The sequence below is a fragment of the Etheostoma cragini genome, chromosome 3 (assembly GCF_013103735.1).
Source record: "Etheostoma cragini isolate CJK2018 chromosome 3, CSU_Ecrag_1.0, whole genome shotgun sequence".
Classification (NCBI taxonomy): Eukaryota; Metazoa; Chordata; class Actinopteri; order Perciformes; family Percidae; genus Etheostoma; species Etheostoma cragini.
This window is the reverse complement of record NC_048409.1, coordinates 22741906-22751746: the sequence shown is the minus strand read 5'-3', so window position 1 is coordinate 22751746 and position 9841 is coordinate 22741906. Positions and strand designations below refer to the sequence as shown.

Here is a 9841-nt window from a genome sequence, read left to right as displayed (position 1 = left end):
TCTGGACACTCCAGGTAGGTTGCATTTCTGGAATATAGCAGCACTGGAGGTTAATGGGTTCCTGGTAACTTCACGTTTTTTTCTCCACACGTTTCTTGCGACCCTGTTGACTATTTGCAACAAAACGTTTGATTGTTTGGTGATCACGCCTCAATATCTTTGCTACTTCAAGAGTGCTGCATCCCTCTGAAAGGCATTTTACAATTTTTGACTTTTCAGAGTCTGTTAAATCTCTTTTTTTGCCCATTTTGTCTGAGGTAAAGAAGCTGCCTAATAATTATGCACACCTTGATATAGGGTGTTGATCACTTTAGGCCACACCCTCCCTCATTAAATAAACACACATCACCTGATAATGTTTAAATCAAATTAGCATTTAAGTTTCTATAGCTTGGAATTGGAAAATATGCACGAAAATGAAGATAAGGTCAAAAATACTCACTTGCCTAATAATTGTGCACACAGTGTATAGTTCATTATACATAGACAACAACTGGCATCCACATCTTATCTGATTTATAATATTGATTTTGTCATATAAGACTACATATTGTCTGGGATTTTAATCATGATAGTGACAAATGGTACTTCCGTTGATGCTATTCGCTTGGAGGACACGGTCACTAACCACTTGGCGGTGTGCGGACATTTGCACAGCCTACACAAGGACATTTACATCTGGCTCACCCTTGGCCTAAGTCTGATTACATTTAATGTTGAGGGGAAACATTTTAAATTTAACAAAGGCCAACAATTTTATGCTAGTCTCTTAATGCAAAAGAATAATTGCAAAATCATTTTCGTAACAGGTGTAACCTACTTTATGCCTGTGACATTTAAAAATGATGTCACACCTAAAGTGTTTCTATGTGATGTGCAGTGAGTTTTCATTAAGCCACTGCACCTTTTATTTAGACAGTGTTTCTATCGCTGGTAGCGAAAAAAGGTCTTTTTAATTGGTTTTATACGGTTTATCTGAGCCAATATGGACTTTGAAAAGAGAGGGCCGATAAAAGGCTCTCTCGCTAATGAAAGAACGCTTTAAATAAGGGAAAAGAGTTTGTAGTGATTTGTTCATCATTTATTATCTTGATGTTTCAAACAAAGTATACCATATGTACCAAGAATCTGTGGTATGCCACCTGTGGTTGTTTGTCCTGCAGATACAGTAGCTTTACGCAGTAACCATGATGCATAGATAGTGCCGGGTTATGCCTCCACCCTAGGGGGCTCCTGCTTCCAGTCTGTAACCTGAGAGGGCAAAACCTCAGCTTTACATCTCTATGGCAACGCTTTCTCACAGCACAGGTCCCTGTCTGCAACTGCTGATGACGCACGCCCACTTTGTTCCACACACCTTCTGTTGAGAGCTCGCCTCATGCCTTGTGATATCTTAATATACAGATAGCCCTATGGTTAAATGTGGATGTTGCATACATACAGAGGTGCGTTTACATACTGCCAACTTACCAACATTCCTGCACCCGCACATACTGTAACTGAAAACTGCTTACATTTTTGTATCCATATAAACACGTTGATGTGTCTGTTTAGAGACTGCACAAGATGAGTGAGAGAGATGCGATACAGTATAGAGCATTTTGAATAATTGTAAATAATGATCCTCTGCAATCAAACTGTCACAATGTTGAACTAAGGACTGAAGTAGTTGTGTCCTGCGATGACCATATCACTTTTATAAATTGCAAAGGTGTATCATCCAACTACAGCCTTGTTCATAATGTCATTGAGTCATTAAGTATGCACTTCTTTTCACAAGTTTATCTCTCTCAAACTTTCTCTCATTTCTGTTTCCCTTCCTCCTGCCAAACCAGATAACATATGACTGATATCAGCCAACTACATTATTGTGTCTCTGTGCTGTCAGTGTGACAGCTTTGTCTTTATGTATGTGTGTGTCTGTGTCTTCGTCTTCTGAGCAATCAACAGTGCTATACCCCAGGCTGAGACGGACCTTTGTTCAATCAGGCAGCTGGAAGGTAACTGATTTACAGCGCCCAAGGGGAATATTTGAGAACACACACACACAAACTCACACTCCACCCACCTAAGGGCAGCCTCACAATAGCACCTAAAAATAGAGATTGAGGCAAGTGCTAAAAAAAGACTGTGAAGATGTGGGCAAAGGCCATGGGTAGACACAGACACCACACAGATACATTGATTGGAAGACACATACTTCTAGCTTAACTTTGACAGTAAAACCTGTCGGTGTACGTGTTTCTCTGCAATTAAACATCCCACTATGCTAATGAGTGGGTGTGTATTGTTTTTAGAAAAGGACAGACGTTCTTTATTTATTTACGGTAAGGCAGTGATGATGCATGGTCATATGTTATGTCCCCTCAGAGCACACTTGGTTTGGTGACTGTGTGAAATGTGTGCACTCGTGCATTCTTCTTGCATTCCTTTTGCATGTTTTGAGCTCATTGTTTACTTAATGTGTCTTTATTTGACTATTTCCGGAGACCGTGAACATATTTCTTAGTAGTTTTTAGCAGATTGTGGACATCTAGTGCTTTTGTACATTGATTCTTTTTCATCATACAGGTACCCCTGTTATTGTGTTCATCTCTAATATGTCAAGGCTGTGTTTAGACCCTGGGGTTAAGTCATTGCTAGTAGCAGTAATAGTAGACAATGGTACAGTTGGTGGACAGGAAGGGCCCTTCAGGTGATATTATGCAACCCTTCAAGGCCTAGACAAACCACCTGTTTACAATAGGAGCTCTCAGCTTCCCGTTATGGCCGGAAGGTTGTATTGAGTTAAGGACATTTATGAGACTGGTAAGGACAGACCAATGCAATGAGAAATAGAGGGCATATTGGCAGACAAAGTGAGGAAGAGTGATAGTATGCTGCCATTAAAGTTGAGTCAGTCATTTAAATTAGTTATTAGATAATAGGGCTGCAGTGTTACTAGGTTTTCAACGTAGCGAGTCCCAGAGACTCACTTAAATTACCAGCTGTGGGTCCCGGGGTCTGGGTCCCAAACCAAATGTTTTTCACCATCTTTAAGATATATAAACAAATAATAATAAATATTCTATATAGATACAATTGAAACCCATTGAATGAATGTGGACCTTTTCCAAATTTGACCATACTAACACATTAATATGCAGTTTATGATGCAGTCTTCCCAGAATGATTAGTTAAACAAGCTACCTCAAACTCTACCGGCTGGAGGAAATGCAAAGGGCCATTGACACATCAAGTGTTGCGTCTGGGGGTCCTCCCCCAGGAAAGTTTGAATTTCACACACTTAATTTCCTTCACAGATTCTTCATGGAAACATATTGATTTATGTGACGGGAAACACAAAATTCAGGAGGCATGTGAACATTTAAAATATCATGCAGTAAGCGGGCTTTTACATCCTTAAACGTCACTACGGGGAGTTTTTAACTGGTTAAATACTTGTCTAGTTGTAATAGTTTAGTTTAAAATGGACACTTGTGCATTTACCTTCTGTCAATCACAGGCTGTTGGAGGATTTTCAGACTGGACACTGCAGCCCATGGTGGGTAGGTGGGTGGGTGTGTGTGGGCTTGTGTGCGTGCGTGCGCAGAAAGAACTACATGTACATTCTTTTGTTTATTTCTATATCACATCACACAGATGTGTTGTTCGCAATGTAGCATTATCAGGGGAAAAAAAATAAGGTGCGTCCCCTGGGTGTACACGAACGCATCATGAAGTCCCATCGGAGTCCACGTGCTTTACCTTCGTTATTTGTTAATACAACTCGCTCCCAGGTTAGACAAAACGTTGCCATCCCGGTGACTTTGACTTTGAAGTAGGAGGACTTTCCAGTTCTGTTTCTCCTGCAGTGGCCATGGTGTCAGCTTATGTTTTATTGCTTTCCACTTGGATTCCTTTTGAGCTCATTGCCTGCCTAAACTGTCTTTAATTGACAATTTCCAGAGACATTAAACGTACGTGAGATTGATCACAGTGAAAATATTTCTTTTCTTTTTTTTTTTTTTTTGCAGATTTTTCACATTTTGTGCTTGACAAAATAGTCTTCAATTGGTTCCATTTCATCATACAGGTTTAGACGCTGGGGTTAAGTCATTGCTAGGTGCAGTAAGAAGACAATGGTGCAGTCTGTAGACAGGGAGTGCCCTTCAGGTGATTTGGTCCATAATGGAACCCTTCAGGGCCCGACAAACCACCTGTTTACAATAGGAGCTCTCAGCTGCCCTTCATGGCCTGAAGGGTGCAATACAATGAAGGATATTTATGAGACTGGTAAGGAGTGAAAGCATGCTCCCCCAGTGACTGACCCACATGACCACTAGAATGAAAAATAGAGGGCATATTGGCTGACAAGGTGAGGGAGAGTGTACTGCGCTTTAAAGTTAATAAGTAAATTATCATAATAAGTTAAGATGTTAAAAATCTACTGCCATTAGCTGCATACCTACTGGTCAGGCAGCCGGACCACTAATTCTTCAGGCGAGCGCATTCTTCAGTTGAGCACAGACAGGCAAGACTGAGAGTCCTGGTTCATGCTTTGACTGAATATATTTGATATACACGTCTGCCTCAGAGGCTTTTTGTCCGTACATTTTATAAAGGCGATTTAATGTTAAAACTGTTTCCGTTGTTTTGGTAAAACATACTTTCTAGCTAGCTGTTACAGCAGCAGTAGCTAGCTCTGTGCACTAATTGCCTTTTGTGACTTGTAGCTTAGGGATAGACCGATATGGATTTTTTTTTTTTTTAGTGCCAATACTGTTTTTTTTTCTTTTTCATCAGCCTTAGCCGATGACCGATAAGGGCCACCGATTTTCTTGAGGCGATATTTGGAGCATGCTTTTGCTCCCTCAGTTAACCTCATAAAAATGTAAACCATGCCACACTGGATTTGTTTTTAGAATCTTCTCTGCCATTTCTTTAAAAATAATAAACAAAAACACAGATCATGCATTGCTTGCCGACATAAGAAAGATATAATCAGGTCATCACATATTGTCCTTTGACAACATATTTAAATTATTTTAGAAAGAATAAACCTGAAAAGTAGCAATCGAAATAAAGTGCTTGATTTGTAATTTAAGGTTGCCATGGTGTTAGTGGTGGAGGGGCAGTGCATGGTCTACACGTGAACTGGAGCGTCTCCAGCAACAGAGAGCTGCCTGTGGACGGCTGTCTGTAAATAATGCCGGGAAAAAGTATTGGCAAACACAGCAGCAGCTGTGTATCGGCCGATACACAGTACATATGCAAATATTGGTCCGATATACAGGCTGGCCAATAAAATCGGTCTATCACTAGTGTAGCAGTTGTTATTCAAGCAACATTACAGTACAGCGCTTCAAAAATTAAAAACAAAACAAAAACATGAGGAAACAGGACTTCAATAAAGTACCACTGTCTGTCTAGCTTTGAACAAGAAAACACTGCAAGGGCAGAATAGAGACTTTTTTAGGAATGTGCATTCCTCGCATTCCTGTACCGTGGTGGGGGGGGGGGGGGGGGGGGGGGTGGTCTCTGTCTTGTGTGTGTGGCTGTAAAATGACCATTGTTATGTTAAGATAATATTGTACAGCCTTCATAAAGCAGCATGCATGTTAAACTGATTCTGAATCAGATTTACTTCAATAAAGGTTAATAGATCTGGTCGAGGCAGATGGCATGTGGCAAGTTTTCCCTTGCCACTGTTGTACCAAATGCTCTTGGGGGGGGGGGGAGATTTTTGTGTCTGGTGTAGACCTATTCAAAGTGTCCTGAAATAACTTTTGTTATGTTTGTAGAATTTCATTGAAACATTTATGAAACCTTTAAATTTGAATAGACCTTTTCATATTAAGTTAGGATCTGACATCCTGTTTTCATGTGTTCTTGCTGTGAAGTTCAGTTATTGTCCATTTATGGTAAATAAAGACCTAAAGCGAATAATCCTATATTTTGACAGTTCCTGAAAAATGACAAAAGTAGTAGTGAGCAATAAACCCCAACTTCAGTCTTTAAAAAAAATACATTTGGAGATCAATGGGGGATGTCATGGTAACTTTCTCCAATCTATTACTAAATCACCAATTGTTTTCGCCACAGCCCAAAACCCCATTGGTTTTCTGTGGCTTTGGGGTTGGCCCTCGAGCACAAACGTCATCACTGAACCACTACATAGTAAATCTTCTGTCTTGCTCTCTCAATTTATCCTAAAATCACTGAAACACATGCACACTTGCTGTGGATCATGTGATGCTTTGTGCTGAATCTAGTCGTGGAGTTAAACATTGACGGTCTCTGGCCTGAGATTTTATCATTGTGTTAAACAGGGCACTTCCTGGAACTTGTCATCCCACATTTGGTCAAGGCACAGTCCTATTTACACCCTTGCAACAGGTTTTATAGAAAAAGGTGAGACTCTGGGTTTTGCAAGGAGTAAAAACGACTGTAAAATGAATTTGTGTAGTGGCCGCATATTCTCAAACTCACCACAGTTGTTTTTGTTGACCTCAGTGTGTCACACCCAGATAAACAAGATAGAGCATCTCAACCACTGAGGAAAAACAGGAAGTATCCTTGCCACAATCAAAGTGTGTGCATTGCGTGTCATCAACATGCATGGCGTCACTGTCTGTTTTTGCCCACTTTAAAATTTGTTTACAATATCGCTCTAGTCACATCTAGCTTTCTATAGTTGCAGCTCTTTGAACTGTAGGCAGATGGTGGTACTGATGGTGAGGCCTATGGACTGCCTTGGGCACTTTGTCTCTACATACCCAGGTCGTGTCCTTTTCTGAGGCTTACTAGATAAGACATTTTAGAAGCCGGATTAGTTTAATGAGGTGACATTGACTCCACAACAAATTATTTTCACTGAGTCTGTCAGTCACTATAACTTACAAAATAAAGTGACAGAGCTGTAAACTGACTTTATTTTAATTTAATTTTAACGGTTTGATATTGGAGAATTAGAAATAATGTACCCCAAACAATTATCATGTGATATAAATGTCTGCAAGAATGCTGGTATTGTGGCTGCAACCCAGGGGCATAGCACAACCTTCTGGGCCCTGTATAAAGGCATTCTCTATGGGGGCCCTCCCCATCCACAGCTATTTATTTCTTTTTGGGCCCTACTCACTAGGGTTGGCCACCAAAACCTGGTGCTAATATGTCACTGGTGCCAAATCAACCGGTATCTACCGGATAGCAGTGCCGATTTTGTTCCTTCATTTCAGTGCAACTGAAATGCCTCACCGACGCCCCTGCTGCCATTATGTTTTTTATTAATGATTTAGGCTGATTTTTTCTTGATTAATTAATAATCTTTGTGTATAAAATTTCATAATAGCGCAAAAAATGTCCATGAAGCATCTGAGAATTGCTTGTTTTATCTCACCTCTAATCCAAAGTTCACAGTTTACTATCAAATATTAACCGAAAAAACAGCAAATCTTCACATTTGAGACACTGAAGTCATTTTTGTTTGGAAAAAGACAAACGGATAATCAAATGGATGCTCTTTGATTTTCTCTTGAATTTTCTAATCCTTTTCTAATTTCTGATCTATAGCTCTTATTATGTTAACTATAGTGAGGGGGAAAACAAAGATGATAGTTTAAACCTTGATCTTATTTCATCTGTACCTAAAAAGCAAAATATTAAAACTAGGAAAGAATACATAACGACAAATAGATATACATTTTTCTGATTATATTTTGTTCTGGTTAAACACAAGTGGATATGTTAACAATAAATTCTACTGGCTGCTCATAATGGATTAGATACAGATTTTCTAAAAGAGGACTTCCACATGACTACAACTTTAGTTTCAAGAAAATTCCTTTTGCCACTTCAGATTTAATCTGTAAAGAATTTTATAAAAGGATTCAACACCCTGTAGATGTGACTCAGACTTTCTTGTGGGTGGGATTAATATTTCCTTTTTAACATGACAGAATTGCTTTCACTCTCACTGAAAGATAACATGTCTTTATTTGACTTTTCAAACACTTCATGCTACAGTGAATATGTCAATGTCAGCGGTTCGTACATACTATACTTTTTTTGCGTGTTGGAACATAAAAACATGACTAAAATGGAAAAAGTAGATCATAAAAGGTTGTTTTCCACACATTATGTTCAAATTATGTGGCTCTGATGAATCTGCTTGTTGTTTCAGAGGGGTTTTAGGTTTCAGTCTGTCCAAAATTCAGATAAATTTGTTTCAGAAGAATATGCTTGTGAAGGCAATATGCTTTCTTAGTGATTTCTAAAATGATCTCCACTACGACCTTGAGTGGAAGGGAGATGAGTAGGTATCGGTTAAATGAGGCAGAGTGAATAACTGTTAAGGAGTGACAGGGTCAGAACGGGCATGCTGTACTTTGAGTTGCTTTATCTCAAATGATGCGCCAGCTGGGGCTTTGAGAGTGCGTGAGAACTTACATCAGGTGATGCAGACTTGTGCGTTAAGTGCATGTAATCTCTCTTGTTATGTGTAAAATCATTCACTTTTCACCAATTCTCATGAATTTATTGTCTTAAACTCGTTCTTTTATGTGTCTCAAGTTATTTGTACATGCAGTATGAACACACACAACTCCTCCCCTAACCGTCACAACTTTGTCCTCCTATCCATCAGATGCAGTATCTTAGCCACTATCCAGAAACCCCCAGCCAGGAGCAAAGTCACAGGAAATAAGAGACTTTACGAAACAGCAGGTAAAGTGTGCGTGTGCATGTGTGCGTGTGTGTGTGTGTGTGCGCTGACTTCACTGGAATCTGGGAAAGTAGGAGGGGAATGCGTGGACGTCAGCCAGTATGCTTTACTTTAATGTGAGACGACATCAGTACACTCTCACTATATTATTATTTTTTTATAGTATTACAACCTCCTTACTACTAAACTACACTGTACAACATATAATAGGTCTTTTTGTTGGGTTTTGTTTTTCTCTTGTGTCATCAGAGCTAGGCGTTTTATTAAAATTATCATCAGGAACTTGTTGCTTCCTTTGTTGTAACTCTGTTTCATCTGATTGGTGTTATTGACTTGGCAATCATTTCCTTGTTACATATATTGCGCCTTGTGCCATCTTTAGCCCGACTTTTGACTGTTTATGTAACAGTGTGTCCTTAGTGCAGGAAATACTGCGTGGTACCAGTGAGCTGATGAACAGGGCCCTTTTTTAGGGCAGATGTGGTGATTGCATGAATGGCAATGTAAATTTAACCATTAAAGTCCTTAACTGTGGTATTCTCAGTACTACTGACACAATTAATCGCTCCTACCCTTACCCTGGTTGTCACAAGTAGAGTGTGTGAGTCTGCTGCTTATCAAGTGCAGAACAGTTTGTTCATTACAGTTTGTCTTTTCTTTTTCTGTCTTCACTCACCACATGCTTTTTGCCCTACGCATACTAGAGCTGATACAATCGGTGAATTGATTAATTTCTGTCGATTGACAAAAAATCAGTCAGCAACAATTTTGATAATTGATAACTGTTGTAGTATTTTAAGAAAAAATAGTCTTCTGTGACAGTAAACTGAATACCTTTTTTTTAATGAGTTTTATACTATTGTTTGGAGAAAACAAGCATCACTGGCTTTTTTAAACATATATAATTTAACAGATTGATCAACAATGCAATTAATCGTAAGTTGCACCCCTAAGGCATACAAACCAAGGCAAAGACCCAAAAAATCGGACTCTGATTTTATTTCCTGCTGTTCTTCTCCATGCTGGCATGTGTGCCAGCTGCAAAGTAAACCCTGTCTGAACTTCCTCTTCCTCACAGATGTAGGGCTTTATAAATATGCAGTGCAGGTGCAGTTTTGACATCTATCAGCATAAAGC

General features: G+C 39.4%; 1 protein-coding gene across 1 annotated transcript in view; it reads left to right on the top strand.

Moving 5' to 3' along the window:
• pik3cb (phosphatidylinositol-4,5-bisphosphate 3-kinase, catalytic subunit beta) overlaps positions 1-9841 on the top strand; it is a 52481-nt gene that overhangs the window by 6041 nt on the left and 36599 nt on the right. Inside the window, exon 2 of the mRNA XM_034866979.1 lies at positions 8627-8706. The gene's annotated coding sequence lies outside the window, so the exon portion shown is untranslated. The remainder of the gene's footprint in view (positions 1-8626; positions 8707-9841) is intronic.